At 32.0% G+C, this 18809-nt stretch overlaps 1 pseudogene across 1 annotated transcript in view; it reads left to right on the top strand.

Moving 5' to 3' along the window:
• Positions 1-14234, top strand: part of LOC143238415 (plexin-A2-like) — a 168501-nt pseudogene extending 154267 nt beyond the window's left edge. Inside the window, exons 31-35 of the transcript XR_013020563.1 lie at positions 4627-4796; positions 5327-5539; positions 10863-10938; positions 11600-11674; positions 12090-14234. The product of XR_013020563.1 is annotated as a plexin-A2-like (transcript). The remainder of the gene's footprint in view (positions 1-4626; positions 4797-5326; positions 5540-10862; positions 10939-11599; positions 11675-12089) is intronic.
• Positions 14235-18809: the final 4575 nt, after the last annotated feature.

Here is an 18809-nt window from a genome sequence, read left to right on the forward strand (position 1 = left end):
TTTATTTTAAGTGTATATAAATAAACTTGCTGACAAAATGTATTTAATAAACCAAGCTTTAACATTATACAAGTTTTTATTTCTTAATTTTATAATGAAATATTTAAATAAATTTTCAAGCTCCCCTAGTATGAAAATTGTACGTTACATATCTACCTCACAAGGCTCTTAGCTACAAAGGTATGTTACATATCTACCTCACAAGGCTTTTAGCTACAGAGGTAAATTACATATCTACCTCACAAGGCTTTTAGTTACAGAGGTAAATTACATATCTACCTCACAAGGCTTTTAGCTACAGAGGTACGTTACATATCTATCTCACAAGGCTTTTAGCTACAAAGGTACGTTGAATATCTACCTCACAAGGCTTTTAGCTACAAAGGTACGTTGAATATCTACCTCACAAGGCTTTTAGCTACAAAGGTATGTTACATATCTACCTCACAAGGCTTTTAGCTACAAAGGTACGTTACATATCTACCTCACAAGGCTTTCAGCTACAAAGGTACGTTACATATCTACCTCACAAGGCTCTTAGCTACAAAGGTATGTTACATATCTACCTCACAAGGCTTTTAGCTACAAAGATACGTTACATTTCTACCTCACAAGGCTTTTAGCTACAGAGGTAAGTTACATATCTACCTCACAAGGCTTTTAGCTACAGAGGTAAGTTACATATCTACCTCACAAGGCTTTTAGCTACAAATTTGTTACATATCTACTTCACAATGATTTTAGCTACTAAGTTATGTAAAATATGTACCTCACAAGGCTATTAACTCTCTTCCTACAGGTAGGTCAAAGTGCATGTCACAACCTTTTACAGAGTTACGTTTAAAATTTAATTAACCTACTTTATTTTAAGTGTATATAAATAAACTTGCTGACAAAATGTATTTAATAAACCAAGCTTTAACATTATACAAGTTTTTATTTCTTAATTTTATAATGAAATATTTAAATAAATTTTCAAGCTCCCCTAGTATGAAAATTGTACGTTACATATCCACCTCACAAGGCTTTTAGCTATAAAGGTACGTTACGTATCTACCTCACAAGGCTCTTAGCTACAAAGGTACGTTACGTATCTACCTCACAAGGCTCTTAGCTACAAAGGTATGTTACATATCTACCTCACAAGGCTTCTAGCTACAGAGGTAAATTACATATCTACCTCACAAGGCTTTTAGCTACAGCGGTAAATTACATATCTACCTCACAAGGCTTTTAGCTACAGAGGTACGTTACATATCTACCTCACAAGGCTTTTAGCTACAGAGGTAAATTACATATCTACCTCACAAGGCTTTTAGCTACAGAGGTAAATTACATATCTACCTCACAAGGCTTTTAGCTACAAAGGTACGTTGAATATCTACCTCACAAGGCTTTTAGCTACAAAGGTATGTTACATATCTACCTCACAAGGCTTTTAGCTAAAAAGGTGCGTTACATATCTAGCTCACAAGGCTTTCAGCTACAAATGTACATTACATATCTACCTCACAAGGCTTTTAGCTACAAAGGTACATTACATATCTACCTCACAAGGCTTTTAGCTACAAAGGTGCTACCTCACAAGGCTCTTAGCTACAAAGGTACGTTACATATCTACCTCACAAGGCTCTTAGCTACAAAGGTACGTTACATATCTACCTCACAAGGCTCTTAGCTACAAAGGTATGTTACATATCTACCTCACAAGGCTTTTAGCTACAAAGAAACGTTACATTTCTACCTCACAAGGCTTTTAGCTACAGAGGTAAGTTACATATCTACCTCACAAGGCTTTTACCTACAGAGGAACGTTACATATCTACCTCTCAAGGCTTTTAGCTACAAATTTATGTTACATATCTACTTCGCAAGGATTTTAGCTACTAAGTTATGTTACATATATACCTCACAAGGCTATTAACTCTCTTCCTACAGGTAGGTCAAAGTGCATGTCACAACCTTTTACAGAGTTACGTTTAAAATTTAATTAACCTACTTTATTTTAAGTGTATATAAATAAACTTGCTGACAAAATGTATTTAATAAACCAAGCTTTAACATTATACAAGTTTTTATTTCTTAATTTTATAATGAAATATTTAAATAAATTTTCAAGCTCCCCTAGTATGAAAATTGTACGTTACATATCCACCTCACAAGGCTTTTAGCTACAAAGGTACGTTACGTATCTACCTCACAAGGCTCTTAGCTACAAAGGTATGTTACATATCTACCTCACAAGGCTTTTAGCTACAGAGGTAAATTACATATCTACTTCACAAGGCTTTTAGCTACAGCGGTAAATTACATATCTACCTCACAAGGCTTTTAGCTACAGAGGTACGTTACATATCTACCTCACAAGGCTTTTAGCTACAGAGGTAAATTACATATCTACCTCACAAGGCTTTTAGCTACAGAGGTACGTTACATATCTATCTCACAAGGCTTTTAGCTACAAAGGTACGTTGAATATCTACCTCACAAGGCTTTTAGCTACAAAGGTATGTTACATATCTACCTCACAAGGCTTTTAGCTAAAAAGGTACGTTACATATCTACCTCACAAGGCTTTAAGCTACAAAGGTACATTACATATCTACCTCACAAGGCTTTTAGCTACAAAGGTACGTTACATATCTACCTCACAAGGCTCTTAGCTACAAAGGTACGTTACATATCTACCTCACAAGGCTCTTAGCTACAAAGGTACGTTACATATCTACCTCACAAGGCTCTTAGCTACAAAGGTATGTTACATATCTACCTCACAAGGCTTTTAGCTACAAAGAAACGTTACATTTCTACCTCACAAGGCTTTTAGCTACAGAGGTAAGTTACATATCTACCTCACAAGGCTTTTACCTACAGAGGAACGTTACATATCTACCTCTCAAGGCTTTTAGCTACAAATTTATGTTACATATCTACTTCGCAAGGATTTTAGCTACTAAGTTATGTTACATATGTACCTCACAAGGCTATTAACTCTCTTCCTACAGGTAGGTCAAAGTGCATGTCACAACCTTTTACAGAGTTACGTTTAAAATTTAATTAACCTACTTTATTTTAAGTGTATATAAATAAACTTGCTGACAAAATGTATTTAATAAACCAAGCTTTAACATTATACAAGTTTTTATTTCTTAATTTTATAATGAAATATTTAAATAAATTTTCAAGCTCCCCTAGTATGAAAATTGTACGTTACATATCCACCTCACAAAGCTTTTAACTACAAAGGTACGTTACACATCTACCTCACAATGCTTTTAGCTACAGAGGTAAATTACATATCCACCTCACATGGCTTTTAACTACAAAGGTACGTTACACATCTACCTCACAAGGCTTTTAGCTACAGAGGTAAATTACATATCTACCTCACAAGGCTTTTAGCTACAGAGGTAAATTACATATCTACCTCACAAGGCTTTTAGCTACAGAGGTACGTTACATATCTACCTCACAAGGCTTTTAGCTACAGAGGTACATTGAATATCTACCTCACAAGGCTTTTAGCTACAAAGGTACGTTGAATATTTACCTCACAAGGCTTTTAGCTACAAAGGTACGTTGAATATCTACCTCACAAGGCTTTTAGCTACAAAGGTACGTTGAATATTTACCTCACAAGGCTTTTAGCTACAAAGGTACGTTGAATATCTACCTCACAAGGCTTTTAGCTACAAAGGTACGTTGAATATTTACCTCACAAGGCTTTTAGCTACAAAGGTACGTTGAATATCTACCTCACAAGGCTTTTAGCTACAAAGGTATGTTACATATCTACCTCACAAGGCTTTTAGCTGAAAAGGTACGTTACATATCTACCTCACAAGGCTATTTACTCTCTTGCTACAGGTAGGTCAAAGTGCATGTCACAACCTTTTACAGAGTTACATTTAAAATTTAATTAACTTACTTTATTATAAGTGTATATAAATAAACTTGCTGACAAAATGTATTTAATAAACCAAGTTTTAACATTATTCAAGTTTTTATTTCTTAATTTTATAATGAAATATTTAAATAAATTTTCAAGCTCCCCTAGTATGAAAATTGTGACATATATGACAAATTTGGTTTTTTTTCGGTCTTCCCTTTTTCCATCTGTATACCACCCCTCTGTAGAGTATGGAATTTTATGTAAGTGACTCATTATAGTATAGATCCTATTATGGTAAAGTCTAATTCTTTTTATAGCCTTCAATTTTATTAGTTATAGGACATTATTATATAAGACTTGCTAAATTTTGTGAAGATATGCTTACCATATTAAAGTTATAATACAGAAAGTCTGATGGTCACAAGGTCAGTCATATTGACTGATCCTGTATAGGAGAAGTTAAGAAGATTTCTAGTTAGAAAGGTATGCTATCCATCTAACAAAGGTAACATCTGAAAATATTTTTTTAACAATGTTTATGATGCTATATCAAATATAATTTTTATAGCATTGTATAAATATGAGAAAATGTCAAAGTTCTTTGTTATCATCTTTTGATTAAACAACCACAATGTTTAGAATAATACATCTTCATTTTTGAAACATTTGATTGCTCTTTCCTCCAAGAATATTTTTTAACTGTTATCCTAAATCAACAACTTCTTTTAATACAGGGAACATTACAGAAATTTGTGGATGATCTATTTGAAACAATTTTCAGTACAGCCCACAGAGGCAGTGCACTACCTTTAGCTATCAAGTACATGTTTGACTTTCTAGATGATCAAGCTGTTCAACATGAGATCACAGACAGAGAAGTTGTACATACATGGAAGTCAAACAGGTGAGAAACTGTAATTGTATGGAAGACCATTAGTATGTTATTCTCACATAGTTAAAGTAACTGCATTTTGTGTTGATTTTTGCAGAGAGTAAGGTTGGATAGAGATGTAAAAACAGAATTTCTTCAGTTCAATACTTGCAATGTGCTGTATATGGATTAAGGAAATTCTTTTGTACAAGATATTTGAAGTAGTAATTATCAAATAAGGCACTTGATGTAGGCTGTTTTGAATGATTTTTTATAGTTGTTCATTTAGCTATTCAAAAAATGTAGAACAGTGGTACAAGACTCATTTACTACTATTTTCATGATTTAAAATAAAATAAAAAAGAAACATTAGATTCTTTAACCTGTACATTGTATGAAACCATTCTTATACTAATAGGTAGTCCAACCAGTAACATTTACTCCTAATACTATGATCTATTGAAAAGGTTTAATTTGGTATATTTTGTAATTATTTTAATACTGTTTTTCATATATTATTTTGTGTAAACTAATTTCTGTATACCTGATTAATTTTCTTTTAGCTTACCTCTACGGTTTTGGGTAAATCTCATCAAGAACCCCAATTTTGTGTTTGACATTCATAAATCCAACATTGTAGATTCATGTTTATCAGTGGTAGCACAGACATTCATGGATGCCTGTTCTACATCTGAGCATCGGCTTGGGAAGGATTCACCGAGTAGTAAACTTTTATACGCAAAAGACATTCCTATCTACAAAGATTGGGTAGAAAGGTAATTCAGTTCACTATTAATCACAATGAATTTAGTAAATTATTGAACAAAATACTTTAGTTCCTACAAGAGAGATGATTATGATTACACCATGTAACAAAATTTTTACTTTTTCTTGTTCCTGGGCAGAAAGTGTTATTTCTCAATTACTTATGCCTAAAGTAAATGAAAAAGACCTATTTTTCTCATCAAACTTTTGTGACCTGGGAGCATAAAATAAAAACATGATGAGAGACTATATTTAGGGGCTGATATATGAAAGTGATTAACATTAAAGTTACAAATCTCAAGAAACTACTCACTTCTAAACATTTTTACATAACTTTATATAAATACATGTAAATCTTGATTCATATGTTGTTTCATTCAGAAGTTATGTAAATGAAAATGTGCAAATTTTCCAGTTTTTACATAGAAAATAGGTCAGTTTCTAAATTTCATTATTCAGGTCACAAAAGCAAAGTTTGAATGGAATAATGGCCATTTTCTGTACTTTCACAACATAAGCAATTAAGAAATAACACATACTATTCAGGAACAAAATTTATGTTACATAGTGTTACAAAGAAAATAAATTCCATTTTAAAATGTGAAAAAACAAGGTCATTAATTATAATTATCATTAATAATGATAATTTTTGTAATTCACATTTGACTATCTGATTGTCATTAAATCATCATTTAAGATGATATTAACTTAGATGTAAACCTATTGGACAATGAATATATAAGTTAGACTTTGAAATAACCACCAAAACTCGTTAGTATTTAGTTTATATGTTATTAATATGAAGAGGTTTTTGTTTTTAATGTAGATTTTTATCATTGTTAATTATTGAATGAGTCTATGATTACTACTATATTGCATTCACTAATAGTTTAACCATGTGTACTTAATATATTATTAGTCATCTGTTTGCCTTTTCTTATGTGTATGACAAGAAACATTTAATAGCTAATCCAAGAGATTTAAATGTGTACAACAGTAATACTTTAGATTAGAACCTAGACAAAAAAGAAGCTGTAATATACATTTAAATGTAAAGATAATTCTTTAAATCTATGTGTGGGTAAACTTGGTGAGAAAAACAAACACACTATGCAGTGATTTTTTGTCAAAATTAATATATATCTGCCACGAATTGTTTTGTATTATTGACCTTACTTATAAAAATAATCACATGTGATACTGTCATTGTTTTGTTTTTTGCCCTTTTGATTTTTAGTTTTTAAATTTCTGTGTAGATATATGTGTTGGTGATTTTACAAGAATAACAAATCAATATCTTAATCAAATGTATTTGTTTTTAAACAAGGGTTGAACACATTATATTAAAATGAATTTTGAACCTTGTTTAACACAGTCTATCTCACCATCTCCAGTCATGCTTTATCTAATGAAAAAGAACCCTGACAATAGTCCTAGAGCAGTTTCCATTGCAAAAAGCTGACATTTTCCAAAATACACCCCTTCTCCTTGCAGGCTTTCCACAAGCCATCTAGTGTACAAGGATGACAGTTTTCCAGGGTTCATTTAAACAGTATAGTTGCACAGAAATTCATAAGCTTTGTGTCTGGCAACTTGGGTTGTACGTTTTTTTGTGGATTCTCACCAATTACAATATACTGCACTTTTCTTATTGCAGCTGGAATACATCTTACTTCAGGTTTCACTCTTGATGGTCCTGGTGTCCCAAGTTAATCTATGTTTTGTTTTCCAAAACCAGTAAGTAGTACAAAGAATACCCCTTTGGTGAAAATTCTCATTTGCAATCTGAACATGTCTTTGTGGTCTTTATGCAGGCAGGGTTTTATATAACTTCCCTCAAAGCGATCAGTTTTCTGATCCATTCCTCTCCACAGTGACTTTATATTGGCAGTAATTGTCATGTGACTTGTTGATCTGCATACTCAAAATTGTTCTAATTTGCTGAACTCTTCTTATAAGTCAGAAAATACGATAATATAACATATAGGCTTAAAATTGAATACTAATTTTTTAACCATTTTTCATGATAGTGAAGAAACAAATTTTGACAGGTGATGCTGTTAACCTCGATTCAATTGTCATTACATTAGTTTCATCAGCTACAATATTGTAAATAGAAAATGAGATTTTTGCTGTCAAGTGTCAAAAGTGTCTGGAAAACACACATAGAAAATTTAACCAAGAAATCCACTATTATTTGCAGGATCTCTGCCACAAGAACAGTAGTATACAGAGATTTTATACTAAAACTTGCATAATAAACATATTTATCAAACTTTAAGTTCAGAATTTCATGAGAAAAAACAAACAGAATTGTGTCCAGTAATATGCTCCTTATGAGTAAGCATTCAAAAACTTAAACCAAAAGATGGTTAATTTATATTAAAATTTTTGTCTACTTATTTGCTAAACATATATTTTAGCTCTAATACTATTGAATGATAAGAACCCTTATTTTGCTTGTATTATTTTGAGACTTGTTTTTAAATTCCAATGAATAAAGTTAAACACTTAATGTCAGTTTAGTTATGTCATAATAATGATGTAATAGTGATTTGTTATGTATAAAGTATTAAGTGTAACTGAAAATAAAATATTAACAGTCTAAAACTTGTCTTTTCCTTCTTTAAAACTTAAGTTTGAAAATTATCTTTTACCTTCTGAACAATTATTATAACAGATTCTAAAAAACATGTATTTGGTTTGTTGGTTATGAAACATTAGATAGTATCAGAACTTAAATGTTATTGCTTTATATTATTTTATTGGTTACAATACTGATTATAAATGTTCTAACCTTAGTAATGAAATACTGTTACCTTAATAAATCTTAATAAAAATGGTAAAACAGCTATAATTATAATAGCAATAATAATAGTGACCTATAATTATAATAGTAATAATAATAAAGTGACCTATAATTCTAAAGCAGAAAAATTTTTAAAGGAGAAACCAATTACAGAATTAGGTATTAAAGCTTAAAAAATCTATTAGCCCAAAATGTTAATATAAGACTAAGTTTATTGACATATATTTTTTTTATGTTGTTCTAAAAGTATATAAAAAACTTGTCCTATTAGGCCAATAGTTTTCAATATAGGTGTATGTATAATTGGCTTTCTGTTATGTTTCTTGAACAACTTATGCATAATGAACATTCTATTATGGGTTGTTTTCCTTTTTTTAATGAAATTCTGAATTTATAAGTTGAAAAAATATGTATTCTCCAAGTTTTAAAATAATACCTTTGCAAATTAATACAACACAATCTACGAAGATGAGGTGGCCACAAACTTGAGAAATGTAGTCAAAATGTCAGGAAGAAGCCACGGAAAATTGTGAGCCTGAAGATATGAAAAGAATGTGGCCACCTTGATAAATATGTTTTTCAGAAACTTTACACCTTATTCTCTGTCTAACAACAATGTGTACAGTTAAACTGGTGGAGTGGAAATGAGATTAAGGTAACCTCAGTAACTTACCAGACCAGTTCTGTGGTCATTAGCATACTGGACTATGAACTGTGATTCTCATCCTGTGAACACCAAAAATAATTATAATGTTTCTCAACCTGGGACTCTTGAGCATTACAAGAGTGATGGTCAAATCTCACTACACATTTAATGTATGTTTAGAGTTATTAGTGGGTGCTATTTTGACTATCTAACTTCTCCAAAATCTGTCATTTCAGACTTAGCATGCAGCTAAGCCATACATTAGTTACCAAGTTGTTCCTCTACTATAATTTAGAACAGCAGCTTAAAAATTGACCTTTGAGTTTCAAGTGTGTATGTTACTCATGATGTATAGATGATACTTTTGTCATCATCAATAATCCTGAATATGTTAACCAGTTTTTGAAGTGTTCTTAGAGCCAAAGAATAGTACAAAATTCATGGCAAAATATTAATTTTTTTTATACAGTGATACACAAGAAAAGTGCATAGTTTAAGTATTTTCTGACCTAAATCTGTGATAAAACTGCAAAATTAAAATATGGACAAAACAACAAAAGTTGACCAAAATATTGGTTCATCATGTCCATAACATTATGAGCACATGTGAATATCTATGCAAGAGGGTTGCAAATTTAGCTTTTTAAGCAGCACTATTGATAACATTACATGTAATAAATATTAAAGTATAATTAATAATTGTAAACAAATTATGTCAGTAATATTGTCACATACTGATAAATGTATATTAATTATGAAAAGTAATTTGTGTAAATTTCTTCCAAGAGCCTACCTATGTATTTATTTAAGAGTTATCTTCAAATTTTCATGTATATTACCTAATTTTATTAAGTTCAAGGATAAAATAGCACTTGGAAAATCCATTTTAGTATATCTATTTAAATGTCCTAGATCTAGATTTAAATATATTTATCAAGCACTAGATGGCTTCAGTCACATAAAAATGACATTTAAATTTTATAAGTAATAAAAAAATCAATTATTTGGTCTGGAAAGAAAGCCTAATAGTTGGTGGTTGATTGCGTTTTCTAGCTGTCTTCCCTTTCGTCTATCATTTCAAATCCCACTATTCATTCTGACAAGATTAGCCTAAGATGCATTAATACAGCTAAGGAGAAGTGGTGAGAAGACACATTTCAAAGTAATATATTAAGGCTAAAATTTAATTAAATGAGGTTAGCAGATATGATGAGAACTTATTCTAATTTAAAGTTAGGATAACATTTCAGCCTGGAAGTTTCAACTGAGAACCAGAGCAGGGCCAATTTTGTTTGCTTCTCTATCTGTTCATCGGTTTGATGAATGAATTTTGACCAAACTTACACAAGAGGTACAACACACAAAGTTTGACTTTTTTAACTTTGAAAGTCAAAGTGGGGCATAAATATTTCATAAACAATTTGTGCTTGTTTATACTGACATATTCTGCTTTATTACATTTCTGAGAAAAACATCACATTAAAAATGGGTATAGACCAAGTTGCTATTGCATTGTACTTCCTTCAAGTCTGGTCTGATATGGCCAGGTGGTCAAGGAACTTGACTTATAATCTGAGGGATGTGGCTTCAAATCCCCATCACACTGAACATGCTCGCCCTTTCAGCCATGGGGGCATTAAAATGTGACATTCAACCCCACAATTCATTGGTAAAAGAGTAGACAAAGAGGGTGGTGATGACTAGCTGCTTTCCCTCTAGTCTTACACTGCTAAATTAGGGACAACTAGAGCAGATAACCCTCATGTAGCTTTGCACGAAATTCAAAAACAAACAAATCTTCAAGTCTCTTGACTTTGTAAAGAGGAAATCAAAGAAAAAAATGTGCAAATGCAATTACTGATCATTTTAATCTTTTTAGGTATTATCAAGATATAAAAGAAATGCCTGCCATAAGTGACCAGGATATGAATGCAATGTTAGCAGAGGAGTCAAGGGTAGGATTCCTTTTCTTTGTGAGAAAAAAACAAATTTAAAGTTACATTGCTTTGAATAATGTATATGCTTGTGACAGAAATAAAGATGAATTTTACAGTTGCTTAAGAAAGAGAACACTTGTTATAAAACATTCCTGTTCATCTACTCAGATCATTTGACTTTCTGTTGTAAATCTTTAACCAGTTATATTCTCAAATGTATAATATGGATACCTTTCACATTTCTCTTTCCAAAAAAATACAATATAAAAGTGGTAGTACACTTAATCATCAATCATACAACACTAAAAATTGGGTTTAAGTGATCACCATGGGCAGAGCACAAAAAGCTGATTTTGTAGTTTTTGCTTTAGAACAATCAAAGAATTAATCTTTGATTCTTTCTCACTTTTTTGTCCAAATACATAATGCTTCTAAATTTTAGACTTAGGCTTAGTTTTGTTGAAATAATATTTAAAACTACTATATATGTATACTGCTAAGATAAATATACAGTTTAACTTCTACACTTTAAATAAACATATTTTGCTTATGAGTTGGTTTATTTAAGTTATACAAAATTATCCATCACTTGTAGCTCAACCAAAGCATTATGATGTTAGTTTGGAATGTCTCACAAAAGATTCTTTTATTTATAAGAATTTTCTTTACTGTTTTTCAGCAACATGCACATGAGTTTAACACAAATGTTGCTCTTCATCAGTTGTACAGTTATGCTGTGAAATACAATGATCAGGTAATCCTTCAGAATGAACATTTTATTTCACTCTTTAATTTTCACTACTTGCTCTTTCTCATCTTAGAACTTTTTGTGTAAAAATATTAAGAAACTTTAGCTGACATGTGTAAGTCAAGATCTTTGCCTAACTTGTGTTTTTAAAGATTAAAATCTAGAATTATACTTTACATCCTAATACATGAGCAGTTTTATGGTATTTGTAAAATTTCACATAAAACAGATATTTATAACAGTCAGTATCGTGCTCATAGTTTCTTGAACCCATGCTAATAATTACTGAATGGAATGTTCTTTAAATTTTGGATTAAAATATTATGGTTCTTTAGTAATGGTATCATTTAACAAGTCTGGATTTCCCATTGCAATAAAAGCTATCAGTTGTTAATTTATTAACATTATTGATTTCTTACAGTTGATGATGACTCTAGAAGAAGATGAATTTTCTCGAAAGAATCGCTTGGCATTGAAATTGGAGCAGGTGCATGCTATTATGACAGGCGAGTCAGAAGCTTGACCCATGGTCATTGGTTATTAAAGACTGATCTCTGGACAGTTTGTCGAATGAAAAAAATATCACAATGAACAGTGGTAACCCTCTTGTGCCATGTTTTCTAGGCAGGTTGTTGCCCTTTAGTAAACAAATAAAGCAAGAGGAAGCTGGAGCTTTGAGAAAAAAAAATATTGTGTATAGACATTGCTATTAATAAAGACGAATATTGTCAAAGTCAGCACATTTAAGGCTTAAATATTGCTGTATATTTTATGGTGCACCACAAAGTCTGACTGATTGGGAAAGCTACTTTTAAATTGTGGTGCTTGTCATTTTGATAGCTGAATCCATTGAAGAGCTTCCCAGCTCAGAGCTTTTCCCTTTTGCTAGTTTCCTTACAGGGTGTATGAAGGGTGTATCTGTTAGCCTGTGCCTCTTGCGTTTGGATTATAGGTACCCACCAGTCAGTTTCAGTGCCTTTGTGAGTTACACTCTGCCCTGCCTATCTCCTATTGGTTGCTTTTGACTCAAGCAGACGACAGTTTTAACATCGTCACTACCATCAGTCGTCTTCCACAGAGGTTTGCTTGGTCATCTTGTTCTTTCTTCATCATGTTCCTGACATCTCATTATGATTTTCTTGCCTCACAAAGAAAGAGAGAAAGGCTATGAGCTCCATATAGTTTATCCTATTAGGGGCACAGTAAACAATTGGAAAAAAATTCACTTGTATTGCTGCACCAATACTATTTGTTTCTGATAAACTACATAATAGTAATGGATCATATACACACACACACATATATATATGTCCTGTAAATTGTTGAATTTCTAAAATATAGATGTTTATTCTGTTGAGTACATCCCATATTCTCTGTGTTAAAAAAAAAAGATAAAAATGGCCATGAGAGTGGCCAGTGTGCTATGGGATGAACTTTTTTATATTTACTGTGATAAGTGTTGTACAAATATGGTCTTGATAACAAGAGTAGTAACTGTTGTAACTTGTTTAAACCATAACTCAGCCCTTGACACTTTTTTTTTGACAGCTGCCTTTGTGATGTGTTTAAAGTCGTTAAAAATTGTGCTGCTTATCTACATTTCATTTGTTAAGATTTAAAAAGATTTTCTGTGTGCCTTTGTCCTTGATCTTTATTGTATATCGTATGCTGTTTCTATTTGGAAAACTAGTACTTAACCTGGAACATTTGATATTGTTTGTAACTTCACCAAAAAGTTGTCCTGTTTCTTGGTGTCTTGGGAAGTGGTGTATGGTATTATGTAGCTATGGAAACTGTGGTTGTTGTGAAAACATGGGGTGCTATTGAAAAGTCTCACCTGCCTTTGATTTGCTATAAAATTGTGAATTTTTATTTAAAGAATCAATGTATCTCATGAGTAATGTGGTGTTAAAGTATATTGGAAAACACCCATCCAGATAGACTTGCTTCCAAATGGAAAAAAATTAGCTAGAAAGAAATTTGAGACAGAGAAGCACTACTGGAAAGCTTTACCAGTCTTTTAATTGCTATACATCAGTGAATTTTTTGTGACATATTGGTCCATGGAGAATGTGGCATAAATCCATTGAAAAGTACCCATCCAGACAGACTTGCTTCCAAGTGGAAAACTTAGTCCAGAAAGAAATTTGAATATGTTTTTAGAATTTTTGTTTGGTTAATTATGTGGATGTTTTAATTTTAGTCACAAAAAACTGTACCCAGCACACCAAATATAGATGTATTATTTGTTCAGGGAAAAAGCTGTTAAATTGTTAGTATATATACATATACATAAATATATATATATATATTACTCAAGATGAGCTGGGTATTTGTGGTTCTATACCAGTTTTTCACATACACAGAAGCAGGCCTTGTCTGCATGAGATTTTTTTTATGTGACCCTTCACCCCTGGTGAGGTTCATCTGTTTTTGTACGAATATGAAAAACTGTAAAATATTTATAAGATATTTTTATTAAGGTATTGGACTAAAATATTCACTACCTTGCTCAAATAATTTCCTGCATTAAAATGGTGTATGTATAAATAAAAGCTGAAATGTGCATTTGTTCGTTTTTTGTTGTTATTTTGTGTAGTTATCTATCTTTTACAAGAAGAACACCTGCAAAGCGTTCTCTATCTGATTTTTAACAAGAAGTTAATACATGCAAGTAATCTGTTTTTGTGGTTTATTTTTCACTTACCATCAGTAATTAGAGCTGTCTTATACCACTTGTTTTTGGTCATTCAGAATATCACTACTGATTTTCACTCTGGTATTATATACTGTGTGATATATTCATATCTATGCACAGTTGAAAAATTCAGTGTTATTGTCAATAGAGAAACAATATATACCAAATCATCTTGTGACTGGTAGTTACTATATTGCTATCACTTTAAATAGTACGTTTAATAATGAGCATTATTCCTTTGTTTTCCACATTTAGAAGTTCCTCTGAGGACAACATACATTTTTATCATAAGCAACCATTTGACATTTGAAATGGAGAGAATCCAGTAAATATATCTCGAGAAATATAAGTTATTAGAATTATGTTTAGTAGTTTCGTAACGATAGTATATACTATATTTTTAAATAAAAACAAAAATATACATTTACCAAAGTTTGTGACTTGGCGATAATTACAATCAAATTATTCTCTCTCTTAGGACTACTGTTACTTCCACCATACAAAAAAACTAAAATCCTTCAAAATGGCCATATCATAAACTTTTTTTACAATGTTGAAACTCAGTAGGGCTAGACAAATCCTTCGCTATTAAGGAGGCATTTTTCAAAGAATCAGCAACTTGGCAGAACCATAAATGTAAAAGTTTTACTGCCTACGTACTAGTCCATATCACTGATACAAAAAATAAGTAAAATGAATTTTTTTGTCTTCCATTTAGCCTCGGCATAGTTAAAAAACCACGCAAATAGGGGTGGTGCTGACTTATAATTCGCTGTTTTCAAAACATTTTTTTAATCTGCCATTCGAGTTGTTTTTTGTTTGATTTTTCCAATTCCTTGTGAATCTAACTTAGTAATTTCTGAAAAGTTACATGGGTGTCCTCATCCATTACCAATTTAGAAAGTTAACAAAACCCCTTTCTGAAGTCATGCTGTGGGTAAATAAAGACTAGATTATTTTTATATAATGCATTGTATATATAGTATGGAAATGTAACGTGTGTTCCATCCCTCTAAAGTACTCGCGCTTTTAGCACATTTCCTGTCAGCTGAGATAACTAGTACCTATCTTTTGTGAACTAAGGCACTGATGTTTATTGATACATTTATGGCCATGTTTTGGGCTTGACAGCTCAAATTTTAATGTTTCAGTTTTGTTTAGCTTTCCATGAGAGCTCCTAAACTCCTCTTATTAGATTTCTGCAAAACTCAAAGCTATAAAACTTGCATTATAAAGGTTTACTTCTTCATTCGTTTGCGCGCGTGCCATCTTGGATCTTGCAAGTGTTTCGTTATTTATGGTGCTTGGCATTAGAGTGAAGCATTCATAAAAGTACTTTTTTAAGTAGAGTAGTTGTGTATTTCACCGAGGCTTAGCGAGAGTTCAATTTATTTTAACAGCTTTTTTTTACTTGCATACCAAACAAAAACTAAGTTTAAAACACAAAACAATTTTATAAAAAACAAATAATTAACGTATTGAATTTCGACACTTTGTAAGTTCTTCCTTAATGGTGACATTTTATATAGTGTCGCAGTAGAAAGGTTGTTATTTACATACGGTTTATAAACATCCTTTTATAGTTTACTGTTTATCTATTGAACCAGAGATGATTTTCGTTTGGTTCTTGTTAGTTTAATTCTCAGATTCACGTGAGGATACATCCACTAGGAAGAACAGGTTTTCATTAAAGTCCTCGTCAGTAGCTCTTACTAATCGGTTTGTTTTTCTGAAGTACACAGGATCACTTGCTCTTAGTGTGTGTTTCAGTATTGTACCTTGCAACATGTAATTAGATGTTTTGCCTTTGGATCACCTTGTCTCGTCTCTTTTTTTCTAAGACCAACATATTTAGCAACACGAAAGAAAACATATCCTAAAGCCCGATATCTGAAAACCTCCTGTTGTTAGCGAACCTAATCCTGTCCTGCAACTATTTTGCAAGATACCACACATGTAACCATCATTTAAATTTTTTCACTAAAAACATTAGAACCACAAAAATAACCAGATTTTTACATACATACGTGCCAATTTTTCTCATAAACAACAGATAATCCTCAATAGCCGCGGCAGTTGAAATTCTTTTCGACGTTATTAGATTAAATTAGTCTATGAGACCCTTTTTTCCTTTTTATTAGCTACATTTTTGTGCTAACAATGCCAGTCGTGAGGCGAGCGTATATCCAATTCGATTTTATAACTCTTAAGGTCCACCGCTGGGATAGCGATGAATCTTCAGTAAATCTCATACTGATATTGCTAATTTGTCAGTAAAGCTGTTTGTGTTTGAATATTTGTTTATGACACACACACGCTTGATAACTTTGGTATGAAATGTGTACGATTAGAATACAAAAATTTGCACAGGAAATGTGTTTTTCTATACTTATAATAATCAATGATTTAGTGACTAATTCTAAATTATTGCACAATAGTGCGATGCACGTCCTGCTGTTGAAGAATTGTATTACACTATATGAGATGTCCTTTACGAGCTAAAAGTTTGTACTTGAAAAACTCGGAGCTATCCTATGAGCCGCTATGTCGTGGCTAAAATTTTGAATACGTTGGAAACTTCCTACAGTTAACCAAGGAGGTGAGGAAATCATTCTCCCTTCGAAACAATTAAATAATTGCAGGCATAATATTTGAAAAGAATTATTACACTAATCCTTTAACTCAAACATATTGGCTAATATTCATCTTCCAACAGGACAATGATTCAAATTCTATATCTAACCTATGCTGAAGGAAGGGGCATTAGAATCAGGCTTATCATCTATTGAATTATTGTATATATACGTCAAACCTGTAATTATATATAATATACGCAACTGTGACAACCTATTAAAGCTGGAATAATGCCCGACATTTTCGTAAACTGATGACAGAGTGCTAAAAAAGCTGTCATTAAGGTATAAGGTCGTTATTTTGAATAATCTAACGACTAAGAGAACATTATTATATTATAATTACATTTTTATACGTCCATTAAAATCTGCTTTCTAATTTTTAATGGTAGTTTGTATATGGCTCCGTAATTTGTAGTTGGTCACTGGAAAATATTGATACTAAAACGGACATCGAGGGATAAAAAATCGTTGAAATATTTTACAAGGCTCTGTGGAAAACGTAGTTCATTTAAAGAAATGAATTTCAAACCGTTTTTTACTATTTTAAGACAATTATTTAGTTTGTATTACCTAGTAGTTTTATTACTAGCATGCACTAGTGATATGGAGGGAAATCTTTCATCGTTCATAGCAGATGGCAGTACCATGTATGAATAGTAAAATTACCAATACTATCTGGCCTGGCATTACCAGGTGAATAAGGCACTCGACTAGTAATCTGAGGGTCGCGGATTCGAATCTCTGTCACACCAAACATGCTCGCCCTTTCATCTGTGGGGGCGTTATAAAGTGTCGATCAATCCCACTATTATCTGGTAAAAGAGTAGCCCCAGAGTTGGCGGTGGGTGGTGATGACTAGCTGCCTTTCCTGTAGTCTTACACTGCTAAATTAGGGACGGCTAGCGCAGATAGCCCTCGTGTAGCTTTGCGCGAAAATCAGCAAACAAACAAACCAATACTACCGCCATCTATACCTCCATACTCCTTATAAAATATCTTGTTATATTACTGCTTTCGATTTGTTTAAGCAGAGCAAGTTGAATTACAAACACTATACGAAAGAAAAAACCGATCACTAGCACCAAATAAAGTTAAATTTAAGCTTTTAGTATATAAATTTATTAAAAATATCAATATTTAAAGAAAAATTTTACTTCTACTTCTTCAAAAATTTCTGCTTGCAAAATGTATAACAGTAAAAGTACAGTGTACGTATTTATTTATTAGTGGCTCGGATGGGCTTGCTTTTGTTCACAAAGTAGTTCAATATTTGGAGCTATAGTTGTTACCTGTAAGCGTAAATCATCTTCAATATTTGGCCTGTTTCTAAATTTGGTCTCTGTAGCTGTATATAATGAAAATGTTTACTCACAAAGATATGTTGTGGGGACACGCATCAAAATTTTCAAAGTTCTGTTACTTATTTCAGGGTATTCCATGACCATTTGAATCCAAAAGGTTTGGTTTTAGGGTGTAATCATTTGAAATTTCTATAAGTTATTCTTTCTCTTTCAAAAGGCAAATCATTTTTATTTGCAGAGACAACAAAGGAATTTTGAATCCATGGTAATTTTTCTAAATGAGGATGGAAGTACTTCCCAACAGTTTGTACACAAGTCAGATATGTGCTGCAAGACTGAAACTTTTGCATCTTTACTTACGGAAATTTCATTCATAAGTAAAAGTCTACTGAAATTTTCGAAGCAATCAAGTCCTTCCATAAGTATACATTCATCCCAAGGTTTTACCTTACGTTGAAGCGCTTCCGTTTTACTCTGAGCTTTGAAGTACGTTACCCTGCATTGTA

This window comes from Tachypleus tridentatus, chromosome 13 (genome assembly GCF_004210375.1).
Source record: "Tachypleus tridentatus isolate NWPU-2018 chromosome 13, ASM421037v1, whole genome shotgun sequence".
In the NCBI taxonomy this organism is placed as follows: Eukaryota; Metazoa; Arthropoda; class Merostomata; order Xiphosura; family Limulidae; genus Tachypleus; species Tachypleus tridentatus.